Raw genomic sequence first — 21732 nt, 5'->3', positions numbered from 1 at the left:
CTTTCTAATTTGCAACGAGCCATTTAGAAGGCCATATAGGGTGTTATTTCCGGTCAAATTCTGCTTTGCCAAATTCTGCGAGTTATCTATTTTGATGTAGGCCTACAATGAAAAATCTTCATAGAACCTCCATCCTTTATGTCCTTTGTCTTCTTTCATGTATCGTTCGAGTTTGAGAAAACCTCTCTCATCAAAGAAACCAGGGTGTTGCCCTTGTGAAGGAGTAGGAGGCATGTGCTTTGACCTACATACGTGTCGAGATATGGCTGCTGAAGTTAGGTTTGTATTACTTTGGAATTAGCTTCCGATATCATGGCCTAAAAGTGCAGTAGAATGACTAAGACGACAACCCAAACATGTCAACGAGATATTGGTCATATATCGAATCATATTCACAACACTGAGTAATACAAACCATTGTATTAAATCTACGACAAGTTATTCCTCTATTGCAAAACACAACACTACCTCAGTATTGCCTTATCGTGAGAAAAAGTCTTCAAACGCCTCACGTTTGGATATTGGCCCTTTTTACCATCGGCGTCGAGTTCAAAGCCTGTCTCCGCAACACAACACGAGAGGCTATCCGAAAGCCATAGGGAAATGTCGTCTTGTAATTCGCCTGGTCGTAATCGTCCATTGTGACAAACTACACCGTGTCAGCAAGATAAAGACGATGTGTCAGAGCAACAAATGGCTGTATTAAGTGGCACGCTTCTCTATATTTCATTCGGAGTAAGAATCGGGTGATAAAGGCTGGAGTAAGAAGATAAATCACGAGATTTCCAACAATCCGGTGTCTAGGTCATCAGGTTTTCTTTTGTACAGGAATCAGTGGTGATTTAAGGTGGATTAGTATACAAAGGTTGGCATATATCATTCCGAGCTGCGGCTGTGCACCTAGAATGATCGTGCATTGATGATTCAAGGTGGATGCATTCATGTTGAATCAGAACTGTGACGGCGGAAAAGGCTGCAATTGATTTAAGTGTTTTGCTCGACCCCTTTGGTGCCTAATGTAAACGTTCCTCAGCAGAAATCGCTCCAGCAACTTGATAATAGGAAATGTGTCGAACGAAGCCACAGTCGTGCTTTCGGCTTTTCGAATCTTCGCAACCAAGGCTGTATTCTCCCTTTATGCTTGTCTTACTTAACAGAAAGCTAATATAGCTGCTGTCTTTCAGCCGATCAACATGTGACAAATTGCACCAATTAAAGTCGTTCTATAATGGCCATCATTTCCTTCAAGGATGATGACGGTGTCACATTTTGGGAGAATTGCAAGCGAAAATCACGGTGTCTCATTAAGCGTCCATCACAGCTTGTTAACGGATGCTAGGTCATCTCCGAAAATCATGAATTTATTTGTGGGTAAATTATTCTATTTGAATTGCTTGTAAAAGCCATTCATTGGCAAGGTTCTCTCAGGAGTTGGAGAAATATCTCGTTATTCGTGAGTTACAGTTGAAAAAAGGCATTTAGCCCATGTTTTCTGCTTCCTTTGTAAAGGTTACTTCTGCTGTGTTTCCTATATTCGGAGGCTGGGCATCTCGGTATCTGAAATTTGATATCCAATCAATTGCGTGTGAGAACACGATATTGACGGTCACATCATCGGTCACAAACATGTCCTATTAGCATTCTCTGAGGCAGAAGCAATCTGCAGAGGAAATACCTATTTACCTGTCTGCATCCCGCCTCCTGTTGCTCATCACCAACATCCCCCAGCGGTAATGGACAGGAGAGGGCAATATTGATATAATTGACCGATGGACAATCCTTCCTTCACCCTGGTGCCCCTCGTGTCCACGCTAAATGACCGATAATAAACCTAGCACTAGAAAGTGGTAACTATAAGTGGCTATCATGATGAGGTGAAATGGCGGACTATTGAACCTTATTAGGAGGCAATCAGCCAACCTGGTCACTTAATAAGGACATGGATTGGGTATTCCTGCCTATATAACTATGATTGCTGATATATATTGCTGCATTTGTCGGGGGATGTTAAAGGGAAAAAAAGGGGAACCGAACTCACTGACAATTTCTGATGATAACGTGGATTGTGGTTTCATGCACTCCGGATTACATTGCTTCTGCTGTACGACAGAAAAACCCTCGATGCGGAGCAGCGGTTGTCCAACTTTAGCCTTCTGCCAACATCTACGAAACCATATTATCTCTTTCCGCCTATGATACAATATTATACATTTTTTCAGACGAGTGGCTGATTTAAGCCAGTCGGTACCCCACAGTTAGAACACCCTCTCTGCTCTGAATGTGATGCATGATGTCGTTCTGTTATAAAATCCTCGGCAGGGAAACAACACATCTGAAGGCTAGAGTCACAAGAAGAGAAAAAAACTATTTATTCCGAAGAAGCAATACTTATGAGAGTGGCTGAAGGGTAGGCGAGTGATTTCCCCCCACCATCAGATATGAAACATCGCAGACCAGAATCTCATCAAGTAATGGGGGAGGGAATTACCTTGATTCTTATTCATGTGGAAGGGCTACTTTATGCGTTGGCACAGCAAAGTCTGTCTTTCAGACTATATTTTTGTTTTACCTTTGTAATAGTTTGGGTGGGCGCGTGTTGTAAAAGACGATGTAGTGTATATGCATTCGCCCTGTTTTCCCCATCCTCAGTACGCCCATTTTCCTTGGCTTTGAGGAACCCGGTTTTCACCTATACGGGCTTCATGGATGCTTCTCTGCGTTGGTCATTAACTCGTTTTGTTGACCACTCTGTCCTTGTAATTCGCATTCATATACTAGCAGGTGTAATCAACGTATACTTTGTCTCCGTGATGAGTTCATAAACAACTGCCTCTGTATTAAGAATAGGTAGTGTTTCAGTGGGCGACCACAATAACAGCTTCATAACAACTCCGACGGCTTCAAAGATAAAATAGGCTCACACTACAAACGGATCGTTTATTTGATCAGCTTTGATCTTTGGTTTTGATGAGCAGGAACAAAAGATGAAAGCATCGACCATCTTAAAATTTCTCTAATGTCGTTGCATAATCATAGAAAGAATTCCATGCATGTTAATTGTATCAGGTTTTCTGAAAAAATTGTCGTGGAGAACTTGTATTTTTTGGTACACCTCCACTGGGAAAATATTTTCTATGGATTCCTCTCATTTGACCAAGAAAATTGCTAAACCATGAAAAAGCAAGACGCACCTTCATCCAAGGTGTATCCGCTGTGCAGGCGGTGGTACCTAGATTTTAGCTGTGTAAATGTTCAACCACGCGTCCTTGAGAGGTCTGGCTCATTCAAAATCCTGCATTTTACCAAACAGATCATCGAATATTGAACTTGTGCACTACTACGTATGAAGAAATTCAATTAGTTAACTTGATCAGAAGTATTACCAACGTCCTGGTATGAACTATTATAGCAATTTGAAGACATATCTGGTTCCAGATCTAACTATGTCAGTGCTCGGCTATGACACAGTAAAACATCCATATCAGTGAAATCACAAGATCGTTTCCTTAATGGCTACGGATGACTCAACCTCAGGGAAAGAAGAAGTGCTTATCTAAATATCGATTCAACCTAACTTGACAGAAAACCGCATACGGTGTACATGGATTCGCCCTTTATTGCACAGGTGATATGGTCTACTGTAGGTGATATGGTATTTACAAGAGCTAGCAAATGAAGTTACTGTTGGGATGTTGGTCCATTGTTGTTCGGCCAGCAAAATAAACTACTTTAGTTTATCTTTGCGTGTGGGGACATTTCCCTGCGCAGAACATCACAGTCATGACAGTAGGGCCGCACTCAATCACAATTGTTCGCATCACTATATGATATTAGAATAATGATCCGGCCTTATAACATGATAAGGAAATCAGAAGTGACCTTAGGCGTTGAGGTAGAAAATGCATGGTGACCATTCCGTAGATTAGGTGTGTGGTGAGGTGATTGTCTTGATGGTGGGGCTTCAGACCCCATCATGTTGACGTTCAGTGCTCTGAGAAATATGATGGTGTTTTTCATCAACAACATGCTAACTTGCGACTCAACATAGACGCGGTTCATCCATTAAAATAACTTAAAAGATTACATCAGTTCAATAGAGGCTGCCTGGTAGTCATATCTTGCCATGATTGATGATGACTTCGGCGGCAACTAAAATCAGGCGTCCCGTGATCGAGGAGCCTTGATTAATCTCATTCTTTTAGGAATATTCCCCAACGCGTTTCACCAATAGTCATCTCCCATACATATCTCCTAAACATAAAGGTGAAGTCAGTCCTTGAGATGTTCAGGATAGATTCAGTTGATCTCAGGATGGGATGAACTATTCGTTGCAGATCTGTTTCGTCAGATCACCTTGATATTGATGTCCGAGTAATATTCTGAAATGTACCAACGTGAGCGCATTCTTCTGGTCAACGCGTAATATCAAGGTAACTGAAAATGACAGGCGAGTCAAGCAGTCTTGGACAGAGTCTATTTTGGGGTACGTTTCACCCTAAAATCTTGATGTCGACGTAGAGATACAATATGAGATGTGCGTGCAAGACATGCAATGGTCGGTTGCCACCAAGATCGGATAGGTAATACATCGATATTGATTTCTCATCTCGAACCTTTATAACGTGGTTGTCCTGGAAGGGGAATTCTCATTTTGACATCGATTGGCTTCTTGGAGAGTTAAGCAATGTTGAGAAGTGGCGCTGGTGGAATCAAATAGGCGCCAGGGTTACAGAATTCGAATTCAGCGTCCTCAACCGTCGCCATTGCCAACACATCATGAAATGCATTAGGTCCAAACGTCCCCAAATTGCATCGTGGTGCCAAAGAACGGACCGTTCATTCCCAGTCCTGATATGACTGTTGGCTGTCACGCAATAACGGCCGGAAGAGGCACTCTATTATGTGATAATGAATTTTCGATTGGCAGCCATTCTTTTTGCATTGTGTGGTATTCAATCTATAGCCTACACTGCAGATTCCCTGAACCACTGTATGTTTTGCCAGTGCAGCACAATTATGTGTCACCCACTTCAAGCCCAAGTACCAGCAGGTTCTGGACAAAATTAATCATTTTTTGAATAATCGATGCATATTCTCTTGTTCTTTACAGCTAAGAAACAATATAATGAGAAATACCTTATATGCATAGAGAACAACCACAGATTGGAGATCATGGGGTGATGAGGTCGGGTAGAGGAGAGGTGATGAATGTAACCAAAAATTCGTTATCGCCATAATCTATTGGAATATTTGGCAACGATTTATTCTCTCTAAGAAGATCTCTTGGAATATTTTTGGTAACAGTCTGATTGCCATAACTATACCATATAAGAATCATGTAAGGTCATTTCCCGAGGCAGTTCTGGGCTCCAAATTGACATTGTCTGGAAATCGGTAAAGGAGGAAAAACTCACTTTTGTGATCTTGAAAGCAACTGCCCCAAGCATTGTCAGACACAGCGATAACTTCTATATGACCCTGAAAAGTATACTCCAGTACATTATGGCCGGGCCATTAATGGATGCTACATGGGTACTGATGGATAGATAAGGCCATCTGTGTACTGCTTGTCCCTGAGGGCCGATTCCTTTGTCTTTCTGGTCAATGTGTAATCTAAAGGATGACTTTGGAAATGTCAATGTTGAACCATATCATTTCGTCTATGTCTCCGGTAGAAAAGGTAGTTTGCAAGAGGGCGATGCAACTTTTCTGTCGTAGCAAGGGTTTGAGTACCCTCAGATGGTTAAGTGACATTGTAACCTTGTCCCTATATGACGAGTAACCATGCATCATTGGTTGCACTGCTTAAATGTAAGAGTCACCTTGTAGCAGTAGGCTACCAATCGGCCAAGCCAAAGACTTAAAAGCACATTAAAGGACTCAGTCATTTATTCAGTACATCGAGGCCGACGGAGGAAAATGTCTCTGTGAAGACTAGGTCTTGGTACTAACCTTCATTGATTAAGCTAAGAACTGATGCTATAGCCTATTATGATGAGTATAACGTATCACAAATCCTAATGTTTTATACTCGAACCTCCAAATGGGGCTCATCCTCTCTTCCGTTAAGTGGTGAGTTAGAGTTGGAATAAAGTGTCACGGTCCTTTCCAACTCTCAACTTGGTTTACAATGATGTTGTAAACTGCAATATTGAATAAGCCAGCAGTGTTTGCAATGTGCGTCATGTTGATGCGTCAGCTCACTGCGATACCTTTTCCAGATAGTATTACCAGCATCAAATCAAATCTCCATAATTCGCCTAAAAGCAATTATTCCAGTGGCTACTTCAGGTAGTTTTTAGCGTCCGATTTGCAAACTCTGAAAATGGCTACGCGAAGTAATTTCTGAGCTTGTTGGATGTTTGACTAAACCCTAAAATTTGTAGCATAGGTGTTTGTGGTTCGTTCCGTTGGCTCTCAGGTAATGTCACAACACAGTTATGAAGAATCCCATCATAATCCAATTAAGATACCAATCACCTATTTCGATGAGTCTAAGAAATTGATTAGAAATCAAGCCAGATGATTTGCCATAGTCTGGAATGTTCAGAACAAAGGAGACACTAGTGTTTGACGAGTTATGATGATAATTAATTCGATACGAAAGTCTGGCACAGTGGCGTAATATCAGGGCTTGACAGTTAAGGTGGCATTGGTCTGGGTGATATGATATTCTAACTGTGACATGTTCGTCGCCTTATAGCTGACATACATGCTTAAAAACCCTAACGGCCAAGTTAGGAAACACTAACGCCCGACCACCAGACGACCAACTGACTTGAAAAATGATAGCCACCCAGCGACTGGTCTCACTTGACGGCACAGACGAGACAGGCCACTGAGGCGCTTTCGTGAAAAAAAAAAAAAAAAAATTCCTCGAGGGGTTCGAACTTGGAACCCTCGCCGCTTGATCATTAACATCATACCCACTATGCCATGAGGCTGTTGTTTTCAGTGAACATATTTTTCATTTTTATACTAACATAATGGCGCATTTTGTGCCATCTGTACCATTTTCAGTTTTAAAGAGGCCTTTAAAATTCGACCTTTTACAATATTGGCAAAGTGAATTCATAAGATACATCATCATGAGATGAACATGACACCCTCCGATGATTATACGAGCACCTAGCTTTTTTACGAGTTTGAAAGATGCAAAACAATTTCCCGCTTTGCTAGTATTAAAACCATGCGTGTCTTGAGGAACTGTCTGATGAGGTGGCAATCATGGCGCAGGGTCCACATCCAATGTTCGCTTGGTGAATACGGTAGCGCCACTGCGGCCTGCTGGTAGTCTATCGTATCTGAGGTCTTTTGAAACATGGCTGACCGGTCGTAAAAAACATGGCGGATGGGCGTTAGTGTTTTCTAAATTGTCCGTTAGGGTTCTTATGCATGCATGTTAGCTTTGACTTAAAATACCATGACAACACGTGATTACTCTTTCAATATGAATATTTGAAACTAGACTTGGTCGCAAGAAATTCTGTTCTTTAAATGTGGGTGCAGAATTCGAATTACTAAAGGAGTACAGATGGCATTATCAGTTGCGTCCATTAAGGTTTCGTCAGTGCGTGTGCGCTTTCATGGCCACATGTCCCATCTTTAGACTAGCTTGAGGCAGTGCACGAATCTCATGACTATAACTTTTCCTTTAGCAATTAGCAATAGCGCCATTTTCGTGGTTGCTGACAAATACCACTCACCTTAACTAGAACTACTATGGCTGTACATGCATTACACGTTTCACTAAAGATTTGTGGTCAAGTTTAAATGGACCAACTTGCAACATGACTGACCTCCCCTGGAGCTTTTGCACTCCCAACGCAAGTAGAGATATAAAATATTCTGTTCGGGTAGTAAAGTGATAGCCAACAGTCTCCTTTTTCATATGAGAACCATCCTTGCTCATGACAGGATCGAGAATTATTTGAATTAGGCAGTCGTTGAAATTATTGTCTCTCACAACATGCGCTGAGTTGGGTTTCTAAGGTGATAATTAGCAGCAGGCGACTAATGACACACTTGCAGGTTTTCCGTTTTACACTAATTGATGGAAGCATGTCAAGGATGTGTTTTTTTAGACAAGATAATGTTACCTAGAAAACTTGGGGAAATTCTTGATCCGTATTGGATTTGGTGTATGTACACGCAGCCCTACCAACAAAACAAAGTTTTCTTAACGTTTTATGTTACTTATTTATTTGAAACAAGTGTATGTCAAAAGCCCCCCCCCCCCCCCCCCATTTAGTTTTGACAGAAAGTTTCATTTTGATACAGAGGTACTTTGGGTGACTACCCTTGGAGAAACTCGGCGGATTTGGTAAGTTGTTCCCAAAGCCTGGTCTCGTACATATCGCAATGCCTGGCCGAAAATCGAGCATGCATCGCATAGATGGAGGTCTGATTTTAGTAATTCGAGACAACAGGAAAAATATTTACGAAAAAGAATCCAAATCTGTGTTTACTCTTTTGTAATATGAGCGCCTTTTTCTAAAGACCAAATTTGTTGACACTGCCATGAAAAAATTAATACAAAGATTCAACCGATTAGGTTTCATGCTTAAAACCTTTGTGTTTACCGTTAATAACTAAACACACAATTTGAGTAGCAGCGAGTAAGGTAATGATAACAGATGCAAACATGATATAAAATGGAAGACAGATTTCTCTGTATTTTCGTTTTTTTCTGCATTGGTTTGTGGTAATCGGCTCTTCGTTCATCATGTATTGACCTGTTATGTCCCAGTCGCGCGCTTCCATCTCCTTTTGCGTTGTGTGGTCAAAAATTGCGCCAGCACTACCGAAGGATTTGCTGGGATTGAGACTGGAACATAAATAGCTCTCTCAGTTGAAGATGAACCGATGGTCAAATAATCACAAAAGCGTACAATTTGAAGATGGCTATCGTCTTGTCCAAGATGTTGAGAAATCTTGAAAATCGCTCTCAAATTCATAATTTCTGATGGTTTTAAATGAAACCTACCTCAAATGAATCTTTCTAGTTTGTCCCAGCGTTCTATTCCATTCCAAAGTTTGTATTGACCACAACCACTCAAAAATGACGTTGCGTCATGCATGACGCAACTTGTCTGCCAGTGCATTTCGTTGCATTTAGCACAGGAAAGGTATCTTGCTGCAAAGTCAACAATTCTGGTGTGGTTGTAGTCGGAGCAAAGACGGTGGGACAAGCTGGGAAAATCCATTTGAGGTAGGTTTCATTAATATAAATATGCAATTGTTAATGAGAGAGCGATTTTCAAGATTTCTCAACCTCTTGGACCAGACTTGGGGCTATTAGGCCTATTTTCATTCCTTCAAAATCGATATCGATTTGAGCCCGTAGTCAGCCGCGGCCTGCCAGACAGGGTCGACTTGGGGCCAAATGCCCTTTGGCCCTTAAGGGGTTGCACATCACATCCTTGAAGGAAATCTCTCTCAGTTCGATACCATCATTAGGCCTACTGTGGAAACGCTTGAAAAACGGAAGTAAAATATGAAATAGAAAACGCCATAATAATGTCCGAGGTCGCTAATTGATATTCTGACAATGTATGAGATTACTGTTTTGTGGCAACGGTGCTCAAATAGTCAGGATATTGCCTTGTTTGAGGCCAATATCGCATCCGTGTGGCCAATGTAAGGCAAATTCAAGAGCACTTGTCGGTAAAGAGTGAAGATAGACTCTATTCATCCGATGCCAAGTTCTAGAAATGAAATTTGATCCATATGCTCGGACACTCGAGTTGCCTTTTTATGACGGGTTTGGTGTGTGTCTTGGTGACTCGGCCGCTAAACAACACGTCTTGTTGAGCAGAATTGCGAATATTACCACCTATATTGTTTCCAACCTTACTAGAAATTGAAAACACGTGCATCAGATGGACAGTTGCACAATTACTGAGGTTGTACTTCGGATGCACTGCGCGATATGAGTCAATGCTGAAACTTGATACGACAATGTAAACTCGTACAATGCCTGCTAAGAGCCGCATGCCACCTGGTCACATGTAGCGCGTTATTAGCAATTTTTTCCATCCCATGCAAGAACAAAAGCCACGATTTTCGCGATTTCAATTCACAGTGAACGGGAAACATGTTGCTATTCTTGAACGGAAATCTCCATTAATTGTTAACATGGCATGGGCCCTTTGTGATAATCTGGCGCATTGTTCGGACTACACGTGAAATATTCAATGAATGACAGCTATCGTACGATTTGCACAAATGAACTCGCATTTAAATCCAAGCTTCAGGCTACAGAAATAATATTTCGGATGCAGATGGGGCGTTTATCCTATTTGTGAGAAACGCGTGAACGGTCATCATATTCATGGTTGTACATTTCTTGATACGTGGTAACTTCTCGAAGTGGGTAAACATTGCTTTTTATCGTCATTAATATGTTATACATTGACTGACATGGAATAGGCTTATTTATGCAAACACAGTAAAAACAACACCCAGCGACTGCGTGAACCAAGACAACATTATAGCTTACAGCAAAAGAAATAGTGGGTCTCACAGCTTGCCTAAATATGCATGCCATTTATCGTAATTAGTCTGTTAAATTAGTAAATAAATTTCAACTTTTTTCAGCTGTTGCCGAAAATAACTAAAATTTAATTTGGTGAAAGAAAATGCAATTGGTGTTAGGTCATGGAAAGTTCACCTTGACTTTGTTCCCATCACCACTTCTTTCGTTGATTTCTCTGTTTAAACAATATGCGCTCACATGTAGTCCCTGCGGAATGTTCAAAGTAATAAGACCTGCATTTCAAACAAAGCGTTGTCTAAGTTCAGTTTTGAGCTTCAGACAAATTGCACAGAACCGATCACATCAAATAGCTTATACTTCTTTGAATGACTGAGTTTTTTCCGATAAAAAGAAGAGATGATGACACGTAGAATGTTTGAAGAACAAAGATCTTACACAGCATTAACGTATTTATAGATTATTTCTATTCGTGGGGTCCTCTTTGACAACTGTGTTCGTCTCGGCCTTCATATCTGTTTTGGTTCTGCGGTGGTCTCAACTTCGATGAAAATAACATATATCAAATGACAAATAACATCATCTGCTTTTGACATCGAAGTCATGTCTGAGTTGGATCATTCTTTTGGCATCGGATACATAGTCAAGACCAGATTAACAGTCAGTTTTTCTCCAGATAAGCTCCAGTGTTTTTGTCAATTAAAAAAAATCGTTGCCCAATTACACGGAAGGTATAGCTCTCTGTTGCTTTTTCTGGCCCCATAACTTGGCTTACTTTACTTTTTCTGCTGATTTTGAGTTGTGATGTACAGGCCCATTCCAAAAGCACATGTTTTCTGACAAGGACGGTTAATGGGTAAAAAAGTCTTCCATAAAATTCCTGGGAAACAATTTCACTACCATCTTGCATTCGTGCCTTGCCTCTCAGTTTCAGTTGTTCTGACCCGCACCTGCTTTCAACAACTGCCATTTGGTTAATACGAATGTTTTAAATGCTGGCCTAAGAGAAAAATCAGGTAATCGTTATCTCCTGAAGACATTCCCATGTAAAAAGAAACCAAGAAACCAAACTCACCCAATGCTATCACTTTGCTTTCGCTGTTCGTGGTGAAATTAGTGATCCTGCTTGAAACCTACTCAACGTTGCTACACCGTCGCCCAGGCGCTGCAGTCCTGACGTCACAAACTTCGCCGCCATGAGTACACGCGCGAGTTTGTGCCCAAGTTCAATATTCATTTCTGCTCACGCTGTCGTAGCAAAGCAAATTATTTGGCTGTAACGGATTCTGTATATGGATATCGTGCCAATACGGCACTGTTAACACAAAGCCGGAATAACTGACAATACGTCCATCCTCTTGTAAACCGTGTTTATATTGTCCGGATTGTCTAGTCTCGGTTTTATTGACCCTTCACCCTGTGAACTTTATGGTTTAACAGATAAAAGGATCATTGCTTTGAAGATTCTGGACGGGAGGTTTTGCATTGGGCTCTTGAGACTTTCAGGATAAACGGAGAATTTGATTTAGTCTTGAGTTAATCTTGTGTGGTGAGTGCACATCCCACAACACGGATTTCAAGCTTTCCTTTTTTAGTGGATATAAACGTTTACTTCAAGGTATGTACTTCTACTGTAACAATTGATAGCATGTACTTCTTTCTTTTAGTTGTCTGTAATGTAACTTCTTCTCGTATGATACTTTCTTTTTTGACTGTCATGAAACCTCTTCTTGTATGATACATACACACATATTCGTATCAATATTAAGTAGCAGTGCAACTATAAGGTACATGTATATCTTTGTTGTTTGGGTATAGGCCTATTTTATTACTTCTAGAGGTAGTTAAGCTTCTATCCGTAAGCATAACATTGGTTTAGTGAACTCTTCATCATTTTGATATCCGTACAGGTATACCGAAGCAATTCTACTCTTAATTCGTTCGCATTTACTTCTTAAGTTTAAAAGCTTCTAATGACGAACACCAAGCATTAGGCAAAGGAGAGTCATTCGCCACGATGGGCATAGTGTTGCTCAACCTCTGACATGTCTGAGAAGTCTCGTATGTATGTGCGGTTCGCCTGTTGTTCTCCAGTGTTCTGCACTTTTCATTTGTTAAATAAGGTTGCAAAGCATTGTCTTTCTCTCAAAAGACTCAAAATCGGTTTTGATATCAATACGTTTATGTCGTATTACACTGAGAGTATTTAAGAGAAAGAAAGCAAATTCATAAAAAGTATTTTCCGAACCTTGAGAAATTTTCCACACTGTACTTTGTCGTCATCTCCCTTTTGGCCTATCCACAATGATAATAACGGCTGCCAATTTGTCTAGCTCACCTTCATTGACCCCGCGCACGATGCCCGCCCCAAATCATTCACCCCGTTGAAGCTGGTGAACTACGCACCATCCATCAAGACAAAGTCCATCCTTGGGCAATGGTGCAAGGAAGCTCTACGCTGTGCGATACGGCATAAAATAACCGAACTTTAAACATCATCTGGATGTGAAAGAAGAACATCGTCAACGTAAAAGCTGGTGTCATCTTGCTGAAAGCACAACTTATTGTCATTACCAAAACATGAAAGTAAAAGTTGTAACCACTGAATCCGAAAGATTTGGTTTGGTTCCTCTAATTGTTTTGGTTATTATACCTAAGCCTTTGCATTGTTGATTTAGCATGTCTACTCCAACACGTGAACTAGCCACCGGCAACTGGTGCACTTAAAAATCTTTCATCATTATGACATCAGCATCGGTACGATATCTAGCTTGGGGCTTAACATCTCTGTTGTTGTAAAGCTAACGCATTTCAACTTTTCCACAACCTTCCTTATATCTTCGTCATGGCGAGTGTTGATCCATGAGAATTATCCAACAACTGGAATACTAGGCTTGTGTGTATCTAAAGGTTTTCTGTTTACGTCCCCAGCACTTCCTACATATACAGTGTCCTTTTTGCTATTCCAATGGTACTATTCAACGATATATTTTTATTACAAGCCTTAAACTAGTTTGGCATGTTGATAGACGAAATGTCGAAAGAGGAAGGAAAAGTTCAACTTGGCTTCTTTGGCGATTTCACTTTTGTAACCATACATGCATGTGTGATGTGTATACTGCTTGGTATGGAAACTGGTACAAAAAAGAGATGCATATCACCATGACTTGTAAGGCAATGGTTGCACCACTCCACGCAGCGCTTTGTCACTTTGTCTTGGTAATGGGTACTTTATCTCAGACATCAAATTGAAATTCGCCTTTGCCAGTGGAGGTTCATTAAGGCGGGTAAACAGTACGGGCTATTGCATATAAGAACTTGTCACTGATGATGTTCGGGCTGAGAGATCTCGTTTAGTTGACAAATGAGGATTGATGGTGTTGTCATTAGCATTGGCCATTCACTGTGAGTATTTTCACAAGAGATGGTGTTTGGACAGGTTGCTTTGTTACACTTAACCGTTATGGAGGCATCATATCTTTGGCAGTAGAGGCCTGTCGTGATGGTATTTTGACTCGTGACTCTGAAAAGATGCCCTCCCTTTAGAAAGAGTGACAAAGATGCCCTCTTTGTAAAAAGAGTAACAACCTTGTATTCAGAGGTGCCCTCTGCCTAATTTGATACCAGTAGTCCCGGTCATGTCACTTTCATTGAGCTTACTGTCATTACGCTTGACTACGTTGACTGGTGCGGTGAAGATATGATTATTTCGATTCAGAAAGGATTACCTGACCTGCTTCATGTGCAATCTCAACGAGGAACTTTCTATTCTCTGTCATATTTACATTAGCACATCCACTTATGTTTGCCAACAGTTCATCTCATTGTGCCCATGATAACTGCACGTGCAGTTCTCCTACTGCCTGGAGTCCTGTCTAAATGCTAAACCACTCATGAATTTTGGCAAAATATTTACAGACCCATTAATGCTTTTATGGTCACGTCAAAACCGCATTCAGGCAGAAAGTCACTGTCCCTGCTGTTGGGCTTCTAGCCTAGAACCCTTCGCCTTCGGGTTGTTCTTAACACAGCAGGGTAAATCCTGGAAGATACATTGCATTTAGGTATCCAAAGTTCCTTTGGTATTCTAAGTTGCAAAGAGTATTCCTTTGGCACTTGACGATGCTTCATCGGTGGTTTATTGTGATGTATTGTCCGGCAGACCTTAGCCTTGAGCCTTGAACTGCTACAGCATTGCCCTGGGGCCAGACTCTCAGAACATATGACTGGTTGATTCAATTTCGTATTGAAGAAGCGGTTCAAAGGTCCAGTGACCGTAAACGGAAATCGAGGTTTTCCGATGTTATGGACTTACTAAATGGCTATTATTATAACTTCCAAAGGTGGACAAGACCCATTATGAAATTTGAGACTAGGTATTGGGCAGCCTAAGCAGGATCTCATAATGCATAAAGCAATTATCAAATTATACGGGAAATTGGAATGGTGCTGTGGACAAGAGGATTAGATTTCCTTTGCCCCTGGGTCCATTGTTGATTGGTCCCGGACCGTTAATTGTGACCTTGGACAAATATAGATACTTGCCCGACCAATATACTGTCGACGTAAAAGTGTAGTGGTCTTTGTTATTCTAGTTTTATCTATTGTTCTCCATCTTCACTTTTGTTCTAATTGTGGTGGTCATCTCTCACTGCAGTTGGGTACCAGTGGCCCTTCGGCCTAGTCCAAAGCCATTTCTCGCTCCTCAATTAAACGTCCTATAAAATGTGACGAGACCCATTGGTTAGGTGTTTCAGTGACCCCGTTTCTGGTTGATACTACTCAGAAGCGTTAAACGTGATTGCAAAAGTGGCAAAAAGGATCACCCTTGCCATGAAGCAATGACTGGTATCTTCAACCCAACATGAAAACGTGTTCCCCATAGTAATTAATTCTACTATCAGTGAACATCGCTTCAACGTGTTGAATACGCCTGGTCGGAAACCTAGCCGATGGCAAGGCAAAAATACGGGAATGAAGTACACTTTATTCAAAACATTTTAATTGATTACTGCGGGCGCGGGTTTTTCTTTTCCCCGTTGGCCACAGTCAATAACTATCAAAGACGAGCTAACCAAGAGTGTATCACGAATTGGAAGCAGGTCGATGGTGGGTGTGTGACTTGGGAGTTTGAGCTTTGTAACGGAAATTAGTTTGGCAAAACAGGATTGGTAAATAACCTATGTCATGCGTCTTCTTCATTAATCAAATCTGAAAATTGTGAAAGGGTGTCTTTATCGTCGACTCCACTACAAGGCTGCCTTACCAGCTACCAACGCTATACCATCAGGACAACATGATGTTATATTTCTCTTCATACCATCAATCGATGCAGCTCAGCCAAATACGTCGATGTTTTGTTGCCTTTGGCCACAATAATAAACACAGATCCATACAAAACAGAACAACATTCCCAACAGTTGATGAAACGAAGTGATTATCAAAAATCATTCCAATCAATTTCAAGTGCAATTATTTGCCAGTCTCCTTTGATTAGAGGTCTCCCAGGGCTGGGTGAGAACCGTCACAGCTGATGATATTGGTTAGGCTATAGGCTGCCACAGCAACACGTGAATGCAAATCTCATATCGGCTGTCGGGTAAAATGTTGCTACAGAAGTTCGATAAGATCGTATTACTCTGAATCTGATGAAATATCATTGACCTCCGAATGGATCATTCCTTACGAACCCCTGCAGGATTTCAATAAAAAACATGTTGATCCGTCACCATCCCTGTCTCAGGTTCGAATTCCCAATCGATTCGGAAATGTTTTTATCCGTTTTCGATGTTTGTTTTCTTGCAATGCAATGTCGTGTTGAGATTATCACAGTCTCAGCTTTCATGTTGTGGTCTGGTTTTCATCTAATATCCACTCTTGTTGTATGAGGAGTTACTGTATTAGGAGCGTACTAGGTCCCCTCCGACTCTGAATGCCATGGTTGCTAACACCTTTTGTTTTGGCGTCCATCTTCTCAGTGCTTATCCTGTCTTAATGATAGTAAGCAAGCAGTTCCCATCAACAACGTGAGTTCGCCTAGACACCACACAGAGATATTTATACTCGTTCTATCCTTATCTCTCTGGCTGTCATCGAGCTCTACTCCTTTGCAAGCTGTATGTTCCTGTTCTGATCATAGCACATCCATTATCATGACCTCATGATTGTAGATGTGAGAGATAAAGGGGGAATATCATAGATCTGAACATGATATCTAAAAGCTTTATGTTACCACATTGTCTCCTCAACACAATCGTACACCTTGGAAATGTTTTCATCCTTCAGATTTGATTTTTTCAAAGGATATCAAACCATTCGTTCTGATTCCGAGTACATGAATAGGTAACTGGTATTTTTTACCAATTTTTGCCATCCCATCTATGACTATTTGGTGAGAATATTGTAGTATTTGAAGCATGCTGTCCGACTTGAAAAACAGTGAATGCATCCCTATTCGTGCAAGTTTAGTTGCGATAATCACTTCAGAATATCATTGTTTGGATCGAGAAGTGAATGGAACGCCATCGCTTCTTCCCTCTTTACCTGCGATCCGGAATGTATCGTATTGTCTATCAGAACATCTTTAGCAGAGATAAGGTTCAAGAGAGAGCAGGGGAGCCACTCTCAACTCGGGAATCAGAGGTAAACACTTCTGCCTCCCTAGTAAGAACATCCTACTAACTTCACCTCAAGGTAACTTTGCTCGAAAACTATGAACATTGAATGGAGCGTAGAAGCTTGGGTGAAAGCTCAGTGGTGAAACAGTTAACAGTACATTTACCTTTCTGAATGTGAACGCCTTCACATCGTTAAATACTAACAGTTTAAAAATATTAACACTGTGTGGTAGGAAATAGATAGCGAGAGTCTCGGGATGGGTGCTGACGATGGGAAAGTGCTTCTAGGGTCGACACTAGTTTTCATTTAGTGCAGCTAAAACTGTCTTAAAACTCCTGGGAGATAAGAAGATCTTATCCTTCATGTTATTTAATTGTGTTGTCTAAATTCTAAATCAGTTGATTTAACTGTTGTGCCTGAGAATTATTTTTAGAATACGCAACCAAGAGGGTGAACCACGAAGTTGAAGGAGATGATACTGCACAGTTGTGGTAGGCGTATTTCCCAAGGGCAAGGCCGGACGTCACAAAAGTAAAGAAAGGAGCCAGTAAATCCGAAACGGTTGACTACATTTTCTCCTCGCTGCTCTGAGTCTGACCTCTGCTGGTGATCTATGCAAGGTGTCCACCCCTATTCTGCACCTCACAGCAGTTGTCCAGGTTCAACTCCTAAAGCATGCTTGGTGATAGCTGTGTCTTCTGTGTTCATCCATAGCAGCCAAACCGTTGAATAGTGATAAGTTGTCAATCATCTTGGCGATGATGCTGACGCGTGACAGTTTGACAGGACATATCACAAAATACAATAGGATGCATTTTTGTTAAAATGTTCGTTGCCTTAAGTGTTGGTGACATGTCTCTCGCGTAATTTAGTTTTCAAATCAAACCACTGAGAAATCGCTGTGGGACTAAAAGTAAAACTTGCTTGGCAGCAGTGTGATGACGATGTTGAACTTGCTAGTTTATGAGCTATTTTGTTCACTATCACCCACGACCTAGAATATCGAAATATCTCGCCTCGCCAACTGACAATCTTCCATGTAGGAGTATAACGAGGGGTACATGTGCATTCAGTTGCGTTGACACATACTCCGAAGGCAGATAAGCTAAACGATTAGTAAAGTTCCATGAATGCATTGAAAAAACTAACATCCGAAAAATACCTGTTTTTGCCATTACGCCTATTGATATTTAAAACTCGTGATTACTCCTTCAGCTTGAAATTCGTGAAACCTTACTCAGGCTGCCTCGCTTGAGTTTCTAGAGATTGCTTTCAGTTTATTTCCACAGTGACTCACTGTCTCTGTTTTATGTTTTCTAAAAACGAAGTCGAAGAGATCCAGCAAAATTGAAATGCAATATGCATGATCACCATGGCATTGTGTCATTGAAATATGACTTCTTTGAAGACAGTGCTGTGACACAGTTGACAAATTAAAAAGTGAGGTTCAGTTCACTTGAGGAGGTAAAAAGTGAATCAACGAATATGATGATAGGAACTTGGCCTCCAGGCAAAACTAATGAACAAAATGACACGATGTTTAGGATGAGGACATTAAGACATCGATGAAATTCTCAATTAAGAGAGTTGGTTATTTAAAATAAATGACATGTTCTGATGTCATTTTGATAAAACCGTTGTATATTTCACTTTCACGATTGCCGTGAATAATTCGCGGAGTTGTGGGGAGAAAAGAACTAAGGAGAACTATTTACTACCAAACCTTTTAAATGTGAACCAGGTTCGAGCTACGAAGGCACGAAGGATGAAGTCATTGGTCTTCTGTTGAACTGGCAGTGGGGAAATGACAATTAACCATGTAACTGCTACAGGGTGAGAATAAGATAACACGAGACAAGGATGAGCGTTCCTTTGTTTATCTGCACCGAATTTTTCCATGACATTCTTCTTGATTAATTACGATGTCTCTTAATTACAATTTTCAATTAGTGATTAGGAATGACTGCATTATCAGTTGAAGGAATGATTACGAAAATGAAAGATTCAAAACCAAAATTTTTTGATTTTCAGAAATGTTCTATTCTAATCAGATCAGCTCTTCTTTCCTCAAGCAAGGCAAAGATTAAAACCAGTAAAGTGAAGTTTTGCCCCGTGGCCGTGCAGGTACATGAAAGATAAGAGCAGCGAAATGCGAACAAATCCGAAAGGCACATAACTTAGCAAATTCCTCGGAAGACATTTTTTTATTTGATTTTAATTCAAAATGAATCTCGAGAATAAATTCATGTTAGAAATTTAGAGGAAAATCTAACTTGGTTTTGTAATCCGTAGACACAATGGTCTGTTTGTCCTGAAGCATATACCAAGTTCATTGGTTGGTGCATCGATTTGTTTTTTTCTTGACTCTGGTAAGACACACGGATGCCTGGTCTGTTCTTGGTTAAGTCGTCGGAAGAGGCCAGTTTTTGTCGGCTCGAGCATCTCAACAAACCTTCACACAAGCCTGGCAATGGTTTATGTTCTTTCTTTTCTCCTAGTCATCATCTGACTTCTGTTGCTAACATGTCCAATATACGACTCGGTTCAGTCAGAGCTAGTTTTTTGGAAATGGCTGTTGCTGGGATAATAAACTATGTATAAACAGGATAAACTGGCTCTTCCTGGTATGGAGAAGGTTTAGATCGTGTGTTTTTTCTTTCTCCAAGTCACCCAATCGTACTTTTCTCATCGCGGGAGGTGAATTTCGCCCCAATATGATAAGTGTTGCCGCACCTATCATTCCAAACAAAGACCCCATATCTATACCCACTTCATGCATGTTTAGTATTTCATCATTACCAAGGTACTGCTATTCACAAAATGACGTGATATCAACGCCTGCTGCATTCATATGCCTAGTATTTTATTTCACAAATAACAATATTTACACACAATACGTAGCAGCTATCTTTGTCCCCAATGGGATTTACCGCCCTTTTTGAAAGTGACGGCTTTATAAGATGATAATACCCTACATAATAGAAGATGAAATCCATGTACACGCTCCCAGTATCAAATGATGCATACATATTGTAAACAAATAAATACGATACGTGAAACTCGTGGTCGCGTGCTATTCGACTATTTAGAGGGTATTCAGGTGTTTGGAGAGTAATGTTATCAGTTGACTTAGTGAGAGGTTGCTAGATGATGAAACGGTGAAATAGACTTAGTGGACATTATGCACTACCGCATACGCACGAATTGAGCCCGATTAGCTTGAAACTGACTGTAGTTTTTGGAGCCACGATAAGGTGAAGAAAGTAAAATTTGGCAAGAATTATTGTACATCTTGCACACAAGCTGACGTGAGCTGACATAAGCTTGCATCAGACTAGGTGTAAGGTGAATTGATGCTGATTGATACCGTGAGGAATATGCAGATAAGAATGTGGTCTAAAAAATGGCGCCTCGCCCACTTCATGAAGTGCAACATCGTTATGCAGCGTGATTCGTCATGAATTACTCGTAACATCGTCTCGGGTACTAAGTATTTTGCATGTCCTAGGCACGGGTGTTCACTCATGCTACAACTGTCCATGAGTTCTTCCAGAAGGCTGGAAAGACCAATCTCAGGGCCCACGCTGATCTGTGTGTGTGGGAGATAATTTAGTGTCCTATGACCTGGGTATGTACGGGTAATGCAGGTATGCAGTGTCCTCTGTCACAACCACACACCATTTTCAGCCAGGCAGGCCCCGTGGGACCCCAAGTCTTTTCATTATCAGGGCAATAGCTCTCATCCATGGTCCCACGAGAGGCTAGGATTAGTCATGATATTGTTTCAGTGATCGTCACACTCAGTGGCAAACCGTATTATATCAAGTGTGGCAAAATGCTCTTTGAATTTCATTCAGGCTATTGTACATTCAGTGCATTGTCGCCGCACTGGTCGACATAGGTTGGATAATGGTCAGGCAATGCTTGAATTAGATTTAGTACGAAAGAATGCAGAATTCAGTGAAGGGATAATGCAAAAACTGCACAAACGAATAATCAGTCGGTTAAATTGGATAAAATTTGCACTTTAGAACTCCTTGAAATAGGAAATCGATACTGGTGCATGTTGCTTTAAATCAGAATTTAATTGATCTGTGATAGTCATTCTACAAAGTCACTGCCTTTCGACACATTTTTACATTTCAGCTTCATTATGATATCGTCCTTTTGACTTATTTGTATTAGCTTGAATTCAAGCTTCCATGATATTTTCATCTTAGGTTAAGACTTCTGGATGCAGTGTAATGTTGTACCTAAAACAACAAAAAACACATAAAAAGTGACGTATCTCTCAGGAAACACAATACATCGTTTGATTTGTGTTAGTCATGGTTCAATCCATTAATTTTACTTTGTAAGATTGTGAAACCTGATATGACGGGGTTTCATTTTACGGGACCCGGATATATTCAATGAAGACGGGGTTGTAATTGATTTCGTAATGAGATGTGCGTTGCATATCTTCGGGCTGCGAAGAACAATGACACTTATTTTGTAATCATTCTGTTTAAATGAGAATGTTATGGAGAAAATAATGCCCTACTCAAATGATCAGAAACGTGCACAGTTCAGGTTTATTTGGAGACGGGCATGCGGTTTACCTTTTGCGGGATCCAAGA

The 21732-nt window shown here is 40.8% G+C and overlaps 1 protein-coding gene across 6 annotated transcripts in view; it reads left to right on the top strand.

Moving 5' to 3' along the window:
• Positions 1-21732, top strand: part of LOC135491984 (uncharacterized) — a 201476-nt gene that overhangs the window by 8207 nt on the left and 171537 nt on the right. For 4 of the 6 annotated variants that reach the window (XM_064778013.1, XM_064778016.1, XM_064778014.1 and 1 more), the window contains exon 1: positions 11708-12113. The exons of 1 other annotated variant lie outside the window; for it this stretch is intronic. The gene's annotated coding sequence lies outside the window, so the exon portion shown is untranslated. Of the gene's footprint in view, positions 1-132; positions 280-11707; positions 12114-21732 lie in introns of those variants that run through there. One more of the 6 variants, XM_064778010.1, reaches the window with a different exon arrangement.

Source organism: Lineus longissimus, chromosome 8 (assembly GCF_910592395.1).
Source record: "Lineus longissimus chromosome 8, tnLinLong1.2, whole genome shotgun sequence".
Classification (NCBI taxonomy): domain Eukaryota; kingdom Metazoa; phylum Nemertea; class Pilidiophora; order Heteronemertea; family Lineidae; genus Lineus; species Lineus longissimus.
This window is presented reverse-complemented; position numbering and strand designations above follow the sequence as displayed.